Source organism: Bombus vosnesenskii, unplaced genomic scaffold (assembly GCF_011952255.1).
Source record: "Bombus vosnesenskii isolate JDL3184/JDL3185 unplaced genomic scaffold, Bvos_JDL3184-5_v1.1 scf7180000013298, whole genome shotgun sequence".
NCBI lineage: Eukaryota > Metazoa > Arthropoda > Insecta > Hymenoptera > Apidae > Bombus > Bombus vosnesenskii.
This window is the reverse complement of record NW_022882948.1, coordinates 1,543,362-1,563,076: the sequence shown is the minus strand read 5'-3', so window position 1 is coordinate 1,563,076 and position 19,715 is coordinate 1,543,362. Positions and strand designations below refer to the sequence as shown.

Sequence of the window (19,715 nt, the reverse complement as noted above, 5' to 3'; positions counted from 1 at the left end):
ATACTTTAACCTTCTGTCGTGTCGTGCGATATAATCTATTTGTTTTCTTCTTTTTAATATATCTTCTGTTATCATATTGTATTTTCCTGTAATATCCGTAATATTTTTTTCTTTCTTCTGTAAACAATCTTCTTCTGTGACAAATATAACCGTAATCAAATTTGTAGCCAGAGTTAGACCTACTTTGAGACTTACCATATAACGAAGTTGCTTTTATGAAAAACGATCTACGTTTTTCTGATTTGTTGTCGAATGAATTAAAGCCGTTCTATTAAAGTAACTCATCTAATAGTTTCACAGCTTCATGATTTATTTAAATACGATTCTATCGAAATATAATTACAAATACACTTGTAGTAATCGCGTAGTACGAATGATATTTTATTGAAAAAAATTGAAATACGTTGGAAAACTAAAGACGCTTTCGTAGAAAACGAAAAACACGAATCGGGGTTCTTATCACGAATTCTTCGATTTGAATGTAATACACGTGAACCGTACTATTCTTACTAATAAAATAAAAATATGTATTCATGTTTATCGTTGAAAATCGTATCTTCGCTAATATATTCTTATTAATGGAATAAAAATACATTTTTATTCATTGTCGAGAAAATTCATTGCAACGAACTGAAGAAACCTCGAACTCGAAATATATTTCTCAAATAAGACAACTCGCACATCTGTTAATCGAAAAAATGAAAGAAGAAATATACTTTCGAAGGGCAGCGACCAGTGGCCAACAACAGAACGCCGCGCGCGCAATTTCAATCGATCAAAGGGACGAAACGAATTTTGTGCGCGTCATACACACACAGAGTGAGTTGTGCAAATCGGCGACCGGTTGGTTCTTCTGGAAACGAATCGATCGATTGTAGCGAGTACAACGACCGAATTAATAACGACAGCGGACTACGTAACGCGAGGAAGCGGCGCGTGCGAAAATTTATTGGCAATTTTCTCAGTTCTCCGGGAACTTTCCTTATGGTGCAACCGCACGAAAGTCGGCTGACTGTATGTAGGTCGAGATTGAATATAAATTTGTAGATCGAACGACGATTATTATCGATCGATAATACCTTTGCCATTCCGTCACGATCAGTCAACTTTTTCACCTCTGTCTCTAATCATCGGTATGCGTGTATCCGGTTCACGGTGTACAATTTATTGCAATGAACTTTTAGTCGAATAATAGATAGTCAATGTAATTTTATTTCTTACCATCCATCGCTTCGTTATAACTCCTTTTCTCTCTTTCTTCTTATTGGTTTGTCTATTAAGTAAGAAATACAACTTTATTTATTAATCGTTCATTCGTTATTTTGTTAATTGTAATGCTATTTGTAAGCATTTATTCGTTTATCGAAGCAAGGAACGAAGTTTCATTCGTTATTTATTACTCGTTTATTTACTGCTTGAATAAAGTCTCCTGCTCTTTTACTAACTTTATTATTATAATCATATACAAGTTATATAGACGTTACACGTTACCTGTTCCTCGTTATTTTATTTTTCGTTTTTTTTTTTTTTTTTTTTATGGAATAAACAACTTCATAGAAAATTTGATATCCGAGAGGCTGATATATTCGTCTTCGAATTTCGATATAAGAGAAAAGTACGTCATGTACGTCAAATCATTAATATGTTACAAATAACTGTTGATATTTAGGTCGTTCATCAGGATCCATACGTATTCAGTACTGACCTAATTAATTCGTTATTCACGAACAGCGAATAATTCGAATAAAGATCCATATCATAAAATGGATTCATTCGTTATTCGAAGTATCTTCTAGTTAACGTTGATTGCCAATTGGTTAACGATATGGTTCCATTAGCGGATAAATATCGACAATTTGGTTGGACCAATAGCACCTAGTTCTAATTGCCACGCAATACGCGCGTAACTACGTAAGCTGTATGCGTGTATACGCTCGTTATGTCTTCACTGACAAGTTAACGACTGTTCAAGCTTGTTCTTGGCAAAGTTTATCGTCACGAATACCTTCTACTTTGAGGGATTCATTTTGTAGTCGCCGTGCGTTTCTCGAGTTGAAGTGCATCCTAGCGAGGAAAATTGCATTTCATCGTTTCGACTTTTTAGGCTCGATCCACACTATCGGTTCGCTCCTGGTTCGATCTCGTCTCCACGACGATCTTTGGAAAGAATATTTTGCTTGCAGCAGGATCGAATCTGAGTCGATAGAACGAAGAGCGAACGCGTTTCTCGATCTACCGTCAGGCAACCCATGATTTTTCGAGCGTTGCTACGGCTCGCCTAATAGAAACTCATATTTTCTTCATTCTTTGTTAATTAATTTTCAGTTTGTTTAAATTCTTAATAGATTTTTAAACGGAATGTCATTCATCTATGAAAAAGATATCGTCTAACTGTTAACGTTTCTGCTTCTGCTATATGACGAGGACGTGTTAACCAGTCAACTGCGGGATTTAATTTCAGAAATCTGTCATGGGATTAGATCAGATAGGAGCGACGACGAATATACGCGTCAAATGCAGCGAAATAAAGCTTTCGTTCGACGTGTATACTCGTCAAACTCAGTTAACTGTGAATTATTTTGTCTTTCGTGGATTTTACACGTGTCGTGCGTTGATGGTAAGTTGGCAGTCGCTAATCGCTACGACATAGCACACAGACAAGCGAGATATATATTGCGTTTTATCGCTTACAATCGCCCGTTGATATATTATTTTATCTGCATATGCATGTGGTGCGTTCACGTTATCGGATCAATTTCCAACAAATCCGATCTCGCTGCAGTAAAATATTCTTCCCAAGAATCGTTGGAGCGACGGGATCGGAGGTGAGATCGGTCGTTACTGTCGGTGTGAGTACGTATAATTGAAAGTACGGGATAATAATTTGACCGAATCGAGGGCGGATCGGTGCGATGACGTGGATGGAAAACAACTGTGGACACGCAGGGATGTGATGGAACCGAGAACGAAACGATAGTGTGGATGGAGCCTTAGAATTTCAATGCATTCGCTGTCGTTAATAGCTGGGGAATGTGTCGTTTTCCAAGTGGATGGTTAACATAGAAATTAGTCGTAAAATATACACGATTCTCTGAATCCGATTTCCTATTCTAACACTCTGTACTTGTGGAATTTCAGTATTCTATATGAGGCTTTTAAACGTTGTACGAGAGTGTAATGTACAATTAGTAGACTGTGAATTCTTTATAGGATGCAGGTAATATGTAAAAATATACAAAATATCCAAAGAATAATACTCGTTATAATACTTGTTGTGTCTTATTTCTTTATTCGTGTTGATAAGAATATAAATATGCTTAAACAGCTGCAGTCTGTCAGTCCATGGGTGTCTGAATCTTTCAATGTATTTGAATACCTCCGTGGCTGTTAACAACGCCATTATATCGATCGTACGATATTTTAATGAAAACCAACGATTGTATACATCAAAATATTAGAATGTCTAAAAATTTGTAATTGTTTCTAAAGAGAGAATAATTTTTAAATTTGCCAGAATTCGTTTATCTTGCCATTTAAATTAATATACAGAGAAACTCAAACTGAGAAAGTTAAACATTTCATATTGAAAGAACGAACACAATATTTCATTAATAGGTACAGCGTGGATAATAATCCTATTTTGAAAATTCCTCGGGATACGCTTACCTTACCATCGATGTAAATTAAAATACAAAAACACCCAACAGTTGTTAGTTTCGTATTAAAAGAAAGAATACAATATTTTACCGATACGGCACGTATAATAATCCTATTCTGAATTTGACAGAATTTATCCAAAGTAATACGTTGTTATACAAAATACAAACTATATGTGGAACGCGCTAATGGGAAATTTAATCCGATTATGCAACGAAATTCCCGATATACATACAGTATGATATTTAAAAGACTAACGTAATACACAATGGAAACGGTTGCTCTCTCTCTCTCTCTCTCTCTCTCTCTCCCCCATATATATATTTTCAGTTTTTATTCTCAATAGAATATGTTAATGTGCTCGATATGGAATAAAACAAGAACACGTTTATCTATTTCGTTTCTTATCTATTGCGTTTATCTATATTTCGAGCTTATGCGCGATAACACACGTGCATAATATCTAGGATAAACTGTAGAAGTTAGGTGGAATACGTATAGGAGGGAATACATTAATAGGACGTTCAATTTAGATTACATAGCCGATTGCATTGATACAATATTAAATTAAATTGAAAAACACGTATCACCGTTCTTTCTTTTTCAGAAGTATTCGCTGCTCGATGAAAAGTTGTTTTATTTGTACATTATCGTTCTATGAAAACTGTTTCTTATTTTTAGTAGTTTGACGGTTTTTCTAAAGTTTTAATAGAAATCTCATTAATAAATTATCGTGGAATAAAGATCCGATCGAGAAGATCAGGCTACTCTTCTTATAGAGGAAATTTCCTTTTATCCACAACGATCCTCTCAAATAAAAAATCCACGTGTTTTAAACGATTACTCACCAAACAACGCTTGCAGAAGCTTCCACACTTTCGAACATCTCGCAAATCGTATCGACAACAAATATTCTCTATAAAACTGATCATGAATCGCTTCATCCAGTCATCTACATTCAGTTCGTACACACTCGCCCCTCATCCTTCTATTGTACGTTTATATTTCGGAAACGACCAGTGATCGTGACAGGAAAATGGAGCAACGACAGCTTCTAAAAATATCACTCGGATCATTCATGACGAAAAAAAGAAAGAAAGAAAAAAACGCTTTACCGGAAGAGAGTTAGCAACAGAAAAAAGGCGAGGGTGTGTTTGGTAATCAAAGCGGGGCGACTCAACCGCGAAATTTCACTAAAAATCGACGCTAGTACATCGAACGTGACTTTTCCCTATAGTGACTTTTCTCTTTCATTCTTTTTTTTTTTTTAGTTCGATAGTGTCATATTTTTCTCGCTCGATAAATACCGTCGTGTATCCATAAAACGTTTCTACAAGTGTTCCAATACTTTGTGAGTTATTGTATGTTGATTAGCGTTTGAATACTCTCGACAGCTATTGTATGTTGATTACAGATATTCTTTGCTCTTCTCATTCTATACTATCTTCGCTATAACTTGCTTCCATATAACTTCGCTGTACTTCGATATAAATCCTTAAACGTTTATCTTTATTTTTGACACTGTACATTTTCCTCTCTCTTCCCCTCTCATCCATATCGCAATTTCCTTGTTCCTTCTTCTTCTTCCTTCTCGTCTGTCGCGTTTTCCTTCCTTTTCTCCCCTCTTTTTTTCCTTTTTATCTTAGTTTTTTGTAGCGTACCGAGGCATCAAAGCTTTGTCGGCGCGTTGGCCGGAACAACGAGCAGATTTGAAATTAGCACGGCCCGATGGAGGAGAGAGAGACAAGCCGACGAGCCTCTCCCCGTTTCGCAGTCGGTCGAATCCTACCTTTCCCTTTTCCAGGCGCCGCCCCGCGCCGCCGTCGAGTCTTCCTCGAGGGCCTTTGCACTCCTTCACTACGTCATTACCACGTTAATCGTTCTACCCTTATCGGGGGAGAGGCTATCGATCTCTCAGGGGCATACACACGAAGCCACGCGACTTTGCTCGCAAGAACCCCCGAAGCGCTCCACGACGATATATTTCTTACGATAGGCGGAAGAAAACCCGTTTGAGATATGTCCTTTGTTTTTCTGCACCACCGTATATTACTATCTGTGCCAGGCATTGTTCCATCACCGTCGCAGATTCACTTTTTTCATCTGATCTTCTCCTTTCTTTTTTTACACGATCATCGAAGGTTGAAAGAGGGTAGAGAAGTGGAGGAACGTGATTGGATAGTATGAAAATATCAACGCCTGCAACTGTTGGCAGCAACGTGGAAGAAGAGAGTGTGTGGCGAGTTTGATTGCGTTTAAGCTTTGTTGCTTGTGTCGGTGCTGCATTCTTACGCGGTAATTTAATGGCCAATAATTATACGTTATAAAATACATATTAATTTTTCATTTTATAATTTTACGATAAGTACGTACGACGACCAAACCGACTCGTAACACGTGAGATTTCCTTGTGAAAGGAAAGAAATAGAAAACCGAAAGGATATAAAAGAATTCGTTGGTCGTAGTATTATGTAGCTTACGACTTGGAAAATTCCAGCGAGTAACATTAATTCCATTCTAATTGCCTGTAAATTTTTCAAAATCGAGATTTGAAAATTCCCAACATCGTTCTATAGAACTTTTCTCCTCGTCGTCTTTATAATTTTCTTCCTGAATTTTTAATTGTTGAAATTAGACTGTCTCTTAATTAAATATACTTATAACAATTTTGTACACACGGTATACATCTTTCGAAAGAAAGAAATTGAACGAGGTATTAAATATTACAAAGCTCGATCCGCAATGGTAATATCCGGAAGACAAAGGTTGTACGTTCTTGATTTCCTTCGATCTGGACGTTTAATAACTTCATTCAATTTAAGCAAGAATATTGACGATCGTATTTCACGCGGACATCGCCGCGTTTCAAGTTCGAAACACTCGATCGGGAAACTTTTATCGTAAGTATGGCATTTACATGGTGGAGAATTTGAACGGAACTTGCAGATTCCCTTCCTGCAGAACTTCTCTATGGAAGACATCAAAGAACCGGTTCTTTGGTCAATTTGAAACTTTAATGAGTTTTTATCAGGCCAATCGTAACCCACCAAATGCAAAGGGAACAGCAGAATTTCGCGAGAAACGACGAGCATAGCGCATTTGTATGTGATATGTGTCTCTAGGGAGAAGATTTCACCGTGTAATTTGCTTGGTTGAATTCCATATCTTCTACGAATAATCTAAGAAATAGGAGCAATTTTATTGTATTTATCTTGTAAATCTAATCTGCTAAAAAATGAAATTTCGAAGAATTTGCGTGGGTTCGTGGGAAATAACGAATAATCAAGGCAACTTTCATTATACGCGTTTATTAACATTATATGCAGAGATTCTAAAGAACAAAATACCATACATGTATCTTTTACGGCACTTACAAGAGAATTTTGAATAGAGAAAATTGAAAGAAGATTCGAGTTCAAGTGTTACGTGTAATTTTGTTATCAACAAAAGTAACGATAATAATAATAATATCGAATGCAAAAATGATATTTGGATAAAAATGTGTATTCTAACGCCTTAAAATACAATAGCCACACGACAATCACTAAATATAAGCAAACGATGTGTTTCAGAAATGTCCAATGGCTAAGGGAGGACGCGTGTCATAGAAGCTGAACTCGAGCCGAACTTCAGATTGAGGTTCGTTCTTTGTTTCTTTCGGCGTGTACATACGTACATATGTCGTGTAGTAACACTTTTTTTTTTTTTATTTAGTTGTTTACATTCGCAATTTGTCCGATTTGGACATTTGGCAGAATTTGTAGTAATACATACATGAAATTTTTAAGCATACATATACATTGAATCGTAAAATAGGTGTACACATTTATTGGGTTGGCAACTAATTGATTGCGGATTTTGTCAATACCACCTAATGGCAAAATCCGCAATCACTTAGTTGCCAGCCCAACACATACACGAATGTTGAAGAATTAAAATCGTGTAATGACCGCGAGAATTCTCTTATTCTTAGTTTTAAAACGGCGTATAAAACGATTTAAGTGGGAAATTTCGTGTTCTAAAACTGAACACGACGTGAACGTAAGCGCGTTATTGATTACGAATTTAACAATCGACAAGTGTAGAGATTCGATGAAATACGAACGAAACTTGGCGATTGCGCTAATAAAAAAGAAGGAGGAAAATATCGAAGCAGCTGAGATATCAAAAATTGCACATCTCGCGTTAGCTAGAAAATCAAAGACATTGTACGAGTTGTGAAATTTTTGAAATCGACATTTCAAAAACAAAACATCTGTAAACCGTACAACCCTTAGAATCTATATATCAGTCGAACATATCGATTCCGGCGATTTCGATCTCACGTTCAACCAGCTTCCGGTGTTCACATAAATCGTCACGTACTTGGGTATCGTCTTCGAGCGTCGCAGACGATGACTACGTTCCACGCGATGATTGTCAGTGCACGAAGGAAGTCCCTTATACACGCGACTCGCATACTCGATGACCAAACGCGAGAACGAACTTACGCGTTCGTTCGAAAGAAGAGGCAAACATAAGAAAGAAAATAAGAGAGCCCGTAACCAGTAAGGTGAGCCAGGATCGATGGTTTTTTTCCAAAAGCCGCGTCGTTCGTTGTCCATTGAATCGTAATGTTGGAAAAGTTAAACGAATCCCCTTCGTCTCCATCCTTTTCGCCATCCCTTTTTCTCTTCTCTCGTTACTCGTTACTCGTCTCTATCGCTATCCAATTCTATGTCTCTGCTTCTCTCTCTCTTTCTCTTTTTATTTCTTTCTCTTTATCTGTATGTTGTTTGGTTGCAATGGGATTGTAGTTGTACCCGCGACATCCTGAAGTTTCTCTACGCGTGGACGCTTTGTCAGGCTGGTGGGAAAAGGTATGCTTCGTTGCTTGTAATCGTGTTGCCCGGTTGTATTCATTTTTGCGCCGCTTTTGTGTAGATCGTCGCCGCTATAATGCGGCTTTATTTAGAAAATGGAAAAACACGGACGACTAAAATACCGTTTGAACGCTCGTCTGCTTTTGTTTTCGCGTTACGTGTGTCGATCAATTGGATCTCACTCTCCGATGACGATTACTTGGACTCATAACATTGCGATTGTGGTAAATCGTTATTCAGATTCGCTCCTGTTTCGTATATTTAATTATCCGTTATCGTACCGATTATTACAAATCATATTTCATTCAGACGTGGTCGGATTTCCTTGCAACGTTTTCAAAAAAATAATTTTTATAATTTAATAAATAATACAATTCATCGTCGATTTAGACTCTTGCATTGCCTACTTTTCAAGAACTAGTTCGTTTATTCCAAAGGATACTGACAAAACTAACATTATCTCACCATCCTGCATTTGGAAACGTTATAGACAAATTAATTGAATTCATATTCTCATCGATACAATATCTAACAATCTCGTGAATGAGATAAATTTAATTATATTCTGAAACGTAACATGGTTCCTTATTAACGTATGAGACAGCCACGAACATTATTCGGTTTATAAGTTTGCAAATGTATTCTCGTCTTACGCGTTAACGAGGAACCTTGTTATATCTCGTCATGATTTTCCAAGCAAATTATTCGAAAAGAGCAACATGCATATATACGTTAAATTTATCTTAATGTCTCGTATTGATCAACGAACGTATTAAAATAGATATTCTTATCCGAACCCAAATACAAATTTTATCTTTTTCAAGAAAAACTAAACGATCTACAAAGACGCGATTTAGGTGTACAGCGAGCATGTTGTAAAATAATAACGTTTGAAAGTTATGAAAAAGGTTATCCAGTGTTCGGAAGATCCACTATATAAATTTGCTTCTGGGCGTTATCTTTAACATTATTTCCCTCTTTTTGAGCGAGCGATACGTTATCACGTGGAAAAGGACGATAAGTACTCTTAAATCTCCTATTGTGAAAGCATGCACCCTTTGGGCGATCACTTGGTGAACGTAAAATACCAGTTAGATAGTTCTTGAGCGGTTAAATTGGAAATCAGCGAAAGACGCAAGAGCCAAGAGGATCCTTGGCCGTCGTCTCTCGTGCTTTCACGGACGTGTCTAGATAAGCTAGCAACTAGCAACGCCTATAGCGCGCTCTGAATCCTTAATATTTCCCTAAAGGTGATATGCTTGGTCGATTATATTTCTCGCGATTAAAGAATTATTTTTTCCCATCAGTAAATCGTAATTCGGTGGCTAATTATAGGGTGGCAGACATATAGGCGGACTGTCGGTTATAAATGTTAACGTATTGTCCTATATTTAATAGATTTATAATAAAATAATTAGGAAATAAAAGGAATAGAAAGTTTTATTAATTGAAAGATTTCTTAATTTGTATTAAATATCGGGGAATACATATTACGACTAGATTGCGGATTTTTATGCTTTTATGGGAAATTTAAAGGTACAGAAACATAGAAAATAATGGAAAATTACGTATAATATGTAAAGTAAGGTACTTGTTACATTTAGTAGACAAAGACAAGTTTCTACTTAAATTTCATTTCTTCAATTTACTACGGTACAACAAAGATACGAATTTGCATAAATATGCGCAGTCTAGTAATAATTGACGTATTAGCGTTCGTGATACATTTTCAACGTTGTTTCCATACTTTTAAGCAGTATCGAGTTTGATCCTTTTCTCTTTCGTGCCGCGAATCTCAAAGTAACACGAAACGAAGGTAAAAGCTTCAGAATTGTATATAAAAGTCCCTGTGGGAATTCTCGGAGAACAAAATCTTAGTTTCCAACTGAAAGGCGTTTCTGTAAGGACACTCGAGCGTGGATTAGAATTTTCAATGGGCTTTTGTAGGCTACCCTAAGTCCTTCCAATGATTTTCAATACCTGCCTGCTTAAAATACTCGAGACAAACGAGCTTGGGAAACGAGTTTGGGAAACGATCGATAAAATAAAACGTCCGTACGCGAAGTACGTAATGAATACAGATACAGAGTGATCGTTTTAATGACGGATCGAATCTCTTCGATAGTCTTCAGTGACGTTCCACGTCCTTTCAATGTTTTTCAATTGACCGCTTGGCGATTCTACTGTCTTCCATTTGCTGGAAATAATCGCATCAACGTTGTCTTCCACACTCTACTTCGATTCATGAAGCTTTCTCTGAAATTCTTCGGACATTTTCACTTCATCCTTTGCCATTCAGCTCTTAAATACTTCAAACATTATCTTTGTTTATTTCATTTCATATTCCTGTCTTGTCATTTCTGATTTTTATAGTTAATCGTTTAACACGTGGAAGCCTTTTTGGCTTTTGCTCCAGCTTCTTTATTTTTATTGTAAGTAATTGCGCCGTCCAAATGATTTAAAATAGCTGTAAGATAAAAGAGAAACTTCTGTTCGATCGAGGATATCCAATTTTGTTCAATCTATAGAGAAGAAGGATTTTAATGTAAAAATTGCGTATACTTTTACACAATTAATACATGATCAATTATAATTTTAATTATACACGATTACATCTTTTTTCACTCGCTTATAAATTTATTACGTAGTGTTGTCTGATAGAAGAATTCTCATATAAAATATATATTCGTTTGATTTGAAACAAATTAGTTACGTTATAAATGTAACGAAACTTGTGCAACTTGAAATATCGATTCCTCTTATAAACAACTTCAATGACATTTTTCTAAAATTAATTGTTTATCGTATGCTTTTAATCCATCTGACCGATTCACACGCATCCTTACTCAGAAACATTAAAAAATGTAGGTGGTACTAAGAGTACGCATCATAATCTACAGAAGAGAAGACATTTAACAACCTTCACCTTTCTTTGATGGATCAGTATAGTCTTTTTTCTTCCATGGCATTTTCCATGGCATTTTTACTCTGCAAGCTACAAGCTGCAACTTGTTTTTTTGTTTAACTCGTAAAATCAATAATCGCCCAATGATCAAGAAAAAGCGGTTAATCGATAATTTTTCAATAATTATTTAGAACTAAGATCGTGTAAATATATTATGTATCCGGTAGAACGTCTAAAAAGAAAAAAACATTTATTCGCGTTCTACTTTCAGTAACTTTGTTTTATTTATGCCTGTAAAACTATGAATTTACATGAACATTCGTTGTTTATTTCTGGCTGTTTTCTCGCGCAAATTTAAAAATGTTAAACACGATAATCCGTTGTCTTCTAGTTGGTAAAATTTATTCGCGAAACTTTGTTTTTATCATTCCTATTCTACGAGAGGATTTATCAACACTGTAACCTCGCAAGTCGTCGTTTATAAAGCTTCACTGATAATCTAATTGTATGTTGTACGTACGACTCTAGGAATATATCGACCTTTAAGGGTCAAAGTGCACATAATTCACCGTTATCGTGTTTCATCCTTCGCAACGATATCATAAATATACAAAAGAAGAAGAAATAAAAGGCAAGAAGAAAACGAAAGGTCGAAACTCGACGTGGTTTCACGCTGTTTCTGGAACGGAAGGTCAGTAATTCTCCAAAGATGGACATCTTCCTTTTGTGTTCTAACACTGCGGAAAGAAAAGAGGCCACCTTTGACACTTTTGGCGCTCGTATACCCCGTGGAGAGAGCAGCAGGTAAAGCTCGTTCAACTACTAATATCCTACGAGAGGTTGTGTTTCCCCCAGTGGTTATAATTCTCAGAGGATATAACTCTTGGAACGATTGGAGGCGAGTTCCGTTCACCGGACGCCCTCAACGCCGAATCCAACGAAACTCTGTCAAAAGAAACGAGAGGAAAGCAGGAACGAGGCTAACCAACTGAACAGAGATCGACAATTGCCTGGACTTAATAGTGGAATTGGTGATAAATTAAAAGTAATCGTGGAACCGTCGATTTCTTGTCGATTCTAGTAGACCAGCAGAGGATACAGGCCGTGACAAAAACTAGTGCTTAGCGGTCGAAGATAATTTTACGCTTTCTTTATTTTTTTTATCGTAATTCTATCTTGAAATTGATCGATTGCACGCGTTGGAATGGAAGATTCTTTGAAATTATCGCTTCTAAATATGTTACTATACGGTAGGCTATAGGTAGGCGCAAAAGTTTGGAAATTTCTGAATGAAACATTTAGAAAAATCCTCTAGACACTGTGTGTTATGTATCGTTTCCTGCGTTTATTTGGTTTTTCAGGACGAAGGTTATAAATACAACTTCCATGCAAAATGCTTCACTCTATATCGCATGGATATCCTTTTAGCTCCTTGTGTATTTTTTAATAACTTTGTCTTAACCGATATAACTAATGTAACTGTGATATTATCGAGTCGAATTGGTTTCAAGGAGGAATATCTCGAAAACCAGGCTAGAGACTCGTGCCCTCTTTGGATTATGCACATCGTATTGTACATCCTTCGTCCATTTGCACGATTCTTTATTTATTCGCAGAATACTCCTTTGATCTGGAAGCATGTTCCTTGCAAAACAGCGAGCGTAATTAAATTCCGAAAGAGAAAAATAATTACGGTTGACGAGCCTGTCAGAAGCTCGCAGCACCGCGAGAACGCGGAATATTCGAAACAGGGGAACGAAAATTTGAGCAAGCACAGGGCACTCGAGACCTCTCGGCTCGCCGGAAATATTCTCGTGTCATCTCCTGTAGCAGGCGGCGATAAAGTTTAATTCGGTTTTCCATGCTGGCTCACTGGCCGATTTTGTTTTCAATAAGGCGAACGTAACACGGCACAACGGATCACGTAGCGACTGTGTTCCCACGGGACGGTCTATTAATCCCCAAAGAATTGGAAGGCTGAAAGCGGAACCGCGAAAAGCTCTTGACCTCGTTCCGCGGTTAAATGGCTCGACGTTTTCTTTTCCTACTCCTTCTCCTATGTCTCCTTCCGTCCTCTCTTCTTCTTTCTCTTCGTCTTCTGTTTGCTGACCGGGTGAAAGGAATTTCCACGTGCCTGAAAAAAACCTCGTCGTCGCGTCCTCGACGTTTCTCTTCCTTTTTTTTCTCCTGTCCTCTTTCTCCTTTTTTTTTACGGATATCGATCCTTTGTTTGACCCTCTGTCCCGAAGGAATTGACCGAAGGTCACGAGCAATCTCGTAACGAGCCCGAATTGGAGGGGGACCCTTTAATCAGCTGGCTCGCAGCTTCGACTTCAATTTTCCACCGTTCGAACAATAGGTGCAATGTACCGTTGAAGATTCATTTGGTCATCGGGGCCGTTCTCGTCCTTTCCTTTTTCTTTCTCTCCTCTTTTTCTTTTCTTTTCTTTTCTTTTTTTTTAGCACAGTTGAAATGATTGCTGCGAGGCTGCTCGTATAAGTGATATCGATTTTACGTGCGTTTGTACGTGTGTATGGTCGAGAAGGGTATACGTACAGTACCTATAGTCCCTGGACGCTGCGTTCGGATATAATAATTCCATTTTTTTCAAGTTATTCGATCGGTAAAATAGTTCTTGCCAGTCCTTAAGGAAATTTGACAGGTAGATTTTATACATTTGGGGTGGCAACTAATTTTTTTTTTTTTATTTAATTGTTTACATTCACAATGTGTCCGATTTGGACATTTGATAGAATTTTTTGGCTGTTTGATTATCATGTGGGTGGCTACCCCCAGCGGGGTACCATCTTCGTGTTTGTTAGATTATATCCTGGCAACTAAGTGATTGCGTATTTTGTCATTAGTTGTATTGACAAAATCCGCAATCACTTAGTTGTCAACTCAAAAGCGTAATACATCGTTTGCTTCATTGAAAGAAGATACTTATAATTGTAAAAAAATAATTGCAACGAACCTACGATTCAGCCACATATATTCAGTGTTATGGGTCATCGTACGATCGGATTAGACGCGAGAAAGATGACATTCAAATTCGTTATACGGCCGAGCGGCACGTTACATGCGCGTCACGTGTACTTACGTAGAAGAATGCGAAACGGAGGAAAGTCGCTGAATCGGGTGTTTCTCGAGAGTGCGGAATATCGTTCTACGTCCTGAACACCGCTTTCTTCTCAAGTTTTCCCGTGCCGCGATTTTTCTATCGCGAGCAACTCCTCTTTCGACCGACCGAGCAACTCGCAAACTAAAAATGTTGGAGGGAAAACTCGGGGAAAAAGTAAAAAGTCGGGAAGAAGTCTGGATTCGATTGGAAACTTGTTGTGTCAATGGCTGAACGTCGAAGGCGAGAACCTTTCTCAGCCGTCGTGATTTATTTTTCGATCGAGCTAAGATCTACGAGTCGTTTTCCAGATTCGAATTAATAGAAATAACTATGATTCGAAGTTGAAGTGTTTGGAAGGAGAATAGAAACAAATTCCTGTTGATCGTTCGAGAAACTTATTTCCACTATACCAAGAAATTTGCATCGTCGTCAAACATATGACACACCCAACTAAATATTAAACTTTCGTGAATAATCGTTATTAATTTTAGCTTTGTGCGTATAATTTAGCTGTTGTTTAGTTTTACGCGTATAATTAGTACCAGCGAGCGAAACTTTTTCTCACACAAAAGTTCCTTCTTTCTTCGTGTTTCTTTTAACCCTTTGCACTCCGAATTTTATTTCAATTTCGTTACCAGTAGCTCCTAACGCGTCTAAGTGTTTTATTTGCAATTTACTTTAACTAAAAAATAAGACAATTTAAGACTTAAATACCATAGTCACACTATTGTTGTATTTTGTAATTTTTAAGTGTACGATATACCTTGAAACAATTTCCAGGATACAATCCTGCTTTTCTTTCGCACGTTTCACAAAAAAAAGATAACACTGAAAAAATATCGAGTGGAACTCGACAAAGAAGCTCCTGAGATAAAAGCTGATGTCACACTCGACGTAGCAGTGCAAAGGGTTAATAGTTAAACAACGATATATAATAACTCAAAAGTTTCTTCCACGTAGAAGGTCTATCTACATAGTCCAATGTAACATAGCGCGATAGATCTCTGTTGGTCCTTGTACATTTATCGAAAACATAGGAATTAAAAGTGTACAGTGTTCGAATTTTGTTGCGACCGACTACGCATAGAGTCTTCGTAAAATACGATGAAAATACGATCGAAAGCCAAAGAAACAATTCCAAATCCTCGATCCTTTCTGAAAAATAGAGTTACATTAGAAAGGTCCCATGATCCGATTGGTCGGTTGGTTGGGCACAATTTTGGGTCGATGAAGAGGCCTGCACGAACGCAAGGGCGCGTAACGCGACACGGCGAGGGTTAAGTGGCGCTCGAAAGCCGCGGGTCGAGCTCCTCGAGTCGCGGCTAACGACGTCCTATTCTTCGTCGGCAAGCGATGGGCTACGCTGACCTGGCTCTAGCTCTCGTGACTCACGGATGTTCCGTGACTTATTGTTAGTCATAGTCATGGAACACACAACCCTCTCTCCGCAGCTTGGTACCTGCTACGGTAGACGTCACCGAGTCACGAGGTTAAACGAGGTCGACGTTCGCCTTCGAAACACACGAGTCGGACTCGCGTCTCGACCATCGATCTGTCGCGATCCGATCGATGGATCCCTTCAGCTCCGACCATGAGCCGTTGTTATCTCTTTCGATTGATCTTTCGTGTTACGTTCGATCAAGATATCGACTATGTCCCGTTTTCTTTGCCGCAGAACGTCGGTCTATCGTTAGGAGGATGTTACGCGTGTATTTTCTCTTGTGCACGTGACGTGAATCGTGCTGAATAGTTATGATAACGATCGCAAAATTAGAATAATCTTGCTTTGATCTCTGTCGTTTGATGCTGGCGAGTGAATTAATTCGGCCCTTTAAGAGAAAATTCAAATTTTACTCGAGAATATCGCAAAGTTTCGATTATTATGTTGTCTGTCGATTATTATTCAACCATGTCGAGCAGAGTTACAGATGGAAATTTGTAAGATTCCAGAATTATAGAGAAAAATATGTATTTTGTTTGTTAGTTATTCGTTGAAAGCTGGTAAACTTCGAGGTATGTAGCATGGAATGGTTCAAAAAATAGAATTCGATCTGTAATGCATATTTTGTCGTATTTAACTAATGGTATACCTGTTACGATCGTAGAAACAAATATAGCCATATTAGCGAGGCATTTGATATTCCAGCATTAAACATGATCGTTGGTTTAATCAAACTTACACAAGTTACTGTACGTAGATACTTCTGCAGGCTCAAACACGTCGTGCTAAATTATACATTCAGTCGGGTTATTACACTATTAAATGCACGGTGTTTTAGCATCTCTGAACCTAATGAATTTCGAAACCTGTTTCTGTTTCTCTAGAGAGGAGTGGCGTGAACCGTGACAAATCCGCAAATTTCTTCTATCACGATAAGTCGAAATTACTTGAAATTCTTGTAAGATTAGTTTCGTAATGATATCAATACTATAAATATCAGATTGGACTTTATTCCTCTTAAATACACTCTTCCTATGCCTTAAAAATAATTGTTAAAGAGGAAGACTAATCTTCTTTCTTTGTCATATGAGAATAAATGAAACAATATCTTAATATCGTGGAATATTTTTGAAGCCAAAAAGGCAATACAGAAATACGTTAATTTACCGAAAAATTAAAAATCAAAGAAAAAGAATTTCTATAATTATTGAACTTTAAAACTGTTCTTTCAAAAGAAATAAAAAATACAAATTGTCATATTCTTCTCCTACAGTCTTGATACGATATCTATGAATTATTTTCACCGTTTTTACATCAACTACGCACGAACACGCTCTTTCTTTCGTTGTTACCTACCGTAATCAACGTAATACCGTAGTCTCATTTCCATAAAGAACGCATAAACGTGTGCTGCGGTTACGCGGAGGACCTGGCAAGAGCGTCAGGGAGAAGACTTGAAAAACTGATTTTATTGATTTTATGCACTGCAGTTGTCTCGAGTTTCTATTGACTTTTCTACGACGGGTATAACTCTTCGCGAATGGCTGCTAGAGATGTGTTTCCAAGCTGAAGGGCAGGGGGAGGGAAAAGCTCTTCTTATTTCATAATCGATATAGCGGAGGGTGCCGTGTTTCCTCCTATTTATAAGCTCCTTGTCGATATCCACGATATTAAATTCACTACCGTGACTTGATCGCCAGGTTTCAAGAAATAATTGAGTTGCTTTTAACGCCGACGAAGCCGGAAGTTAGTTACACAGCCGCGCACAGATTTCGTTGAAACTTAGGAAGAATTAGTAGCCGAAGGGAAACCAACTTCTCACCGCGTATCAAGCGTATCTTGTCGTCAGTGACGACGCGAAGGAATGAAATTAACCTGCGAGTTACGTTTCATTAGAAACACTATCGACACGCGTAAATAATCTAATTTGCAAATGTACGTGTTGGCGCGTTTAAGGAAAATTTGAAAGTGCGACGATGCATAGAACGCATTGCTGGATGAGAGGCAAATATCCAAACTATAGTATTCACTGACATTTGTATGTACATTTCACCTAAAAATATAATACTATACAATATTATTATATAATATTAAATATTTTATATTACTATAAAATTATACTATAATATACTATACTGTACAACCCCTCAAAAATACAGTACAATAAATATAATATTTATTTCAATTAACCTAAATTTAATTTTCATATAAAAATTAAATACTCAATATCTATTAATACAATATTGATATATTTAAATGTCAGTACAAAATTATACTATACTATACTGTACAATCTCGTAAAAATATAATACAATACACTGTGGATTTTAAATCAACGCATCCTAGTCTTTGCAATTTGCAATTTAAATTGACGCGTTTTTAATCTTGAAAATCTTCAGAAAATCAACTCTTCGTATCTTAAAACGAATCTTAAAGAATATAATTTTAATTGATAGATCTTATTCTTAAACGATTTGATGGATAGATGACATTAGTCTACTTAGGTTGTATTTCTTTAGTTGCATTCATAACGATATAAACTTGCATAGATATCCAGTGTCTACTAGTGAAAAGAAGAACGTAATTCCAGTGGATTTTTCAGTTAATTTGGAAATATTAAATAATACTATTTAATATAATATATTATAACTATAAATAATAGTTTTATTTAACTATAAATAATACTATAGGCCTGTAAATGTTTTTGAATCCAATTGTACATTTTTCCATATTATAGGTATACGAGATCAATGACCAACGCGATTTATTTTTCGCTGAAACACAAGAATTAAAATAAATATCAATTTCGAAAATTTATGACGTTACATTTGTCGAATATAGTTACGAAATTCTCTTGTTTTGCGCAATAAATTCATTAAAAGCTGTAGGAAATTTCTTTATACATTATATATTTCAGAGTCAGTAAATTATACTATTACATTGTTGATTGTTGAATTCACCTCGATAATCGCTTTCATATAACAAAAATCATATCGATTGAAAAATATCAGACGAAAGCTAGTTTACAAATTTAAAATTTAAAAAATCCATTCGATAAAAATAACAAAACTTTGAATTTTTCCATTTTTCTGATAAATCTAATCTAAAATTAACGAGTTAAACAGACTACATATATTTCATATATTTTTCCAAGTTGTAATTTTTACAGTAGTTATTTAATATTTTCTAATTAATTAAGAAAACATGCTGTCGCAGCTAGGAATTGTCGTATTTTTTATTTTCTTCAAGCAGGGGAGGTCAAGGCACGTGATAAATTTAAACTCATAAATAAGAGGAATATTCCTCGAACAGGAACAACGAAGACAATGTTTCTTCACACTCTCGTATTATTTTCTCTCTGTTTCATTTGAATCTCGTGTTATTTAAAATTCATCTTGGCTTTCCTTCTCAAAGCAATACTGCGCGAGTTCCGTCATCTTTCATAGACCGCTATATGTTTTTGCTGTATATCTTTTAAAGTCAACGATAAAGTTAATAAACAGTTTTTTTTCTGTTTACTCGAACTACCGCGCTTTTTTCATAAAAAATTTCTCCAACTCTATATCAATTTTTCTACGTATTTTCTACTAAAAATGTTTAACAAGCAATACAATTTTATTCGTTGCTTGTCGCTCGTTCGATTATCGCTGTCCGGTTACAAATTTTTTCTCGCTTATTTCTCACTCATATTGACAAAGTTTAGTTAAAACGATAAAAAGATAGAATGC

General features: G+C 36.6%; 1 protein-coding gene across 4 annotated transcripts in view; it reads left to right on the top strand.

Moving 5' to 3' along the window:
* The window catches only part of LOC117233637 (tyrosine-protein kinase Src64B), an 86,378-nt gene that overhangs the window by 37,696 nt on the left and 28,967 nt on the right, over positions 1–19,715 (top strand). For 3 of the 4 annotated variants that reach the window (XM_033494123.1, XM_033494120.1, XM_033494121.1), the window contains exon 2: positions 7,230–7,296. The exons of the other annotated variant lie outside the window; for it this stretch is intronic. The gene's annotated coding sequence lies outside the window, so the exon portion shown is untranslated. The remainder of the gene's footprint in view (positions 1–7,229; positions 7,297–19,715) is intronic. 4 annotated transcript variants of the gene reach the window in all.